Consider the following 423-nt stretch of genomic DNA (forward strand, 5'->3'; position numbering starts at 1 on the left):
CATGTCACCGCTGCTGGTGTTACAGGGGTGCACACCATGTCACCGCTGCTGGTGTTACAGGGGTGAACACCATGTCACCACTGCTGGTGTTACAGGGGTACATTACCATGTCACTGCTGCTGGTGTTACAGGGGTGCACACCATGTCACTGCTGCTGGTGTTACAGGGGTGCACCACCACACCAGGTTTATGTGGTGCTAAGGAGAGACCCGAAGACTTTTTTCATCCTGGGCAAACACTGCCATCTGAACTATATCCCCTTCCCTGAACACAACACACATGCAGCAAAGCTGTTGCATGTACAGTGGGGAGGAGTCATGACGACAACCAGCCTTGCATACCTTGCATCACTGAGGTTTGGTTTTATGACCACACAGGTTCTTCCAGCATTGCCTGTAATTAAAGGTCAAGGGTTAGCCCAGT

The sequence above is a fragment of the Microtus ochrogaster genome, unplaced genomic scaffold, assembly GCF_000317375.1.
Source record: "Microtus ochrogaster isolate Prairie Vole_2 unplaced genomic scaffold, MicOch1.0 UNK1, whole genome shotgun sequence".
Classification (NCBI taxonomy): domain Eukaryota; kingdom Metazoa; phylum Chordata; class Mammalia; order Rodentia; family Cricetidae; genus Microtus; species Microtus ochrogaster.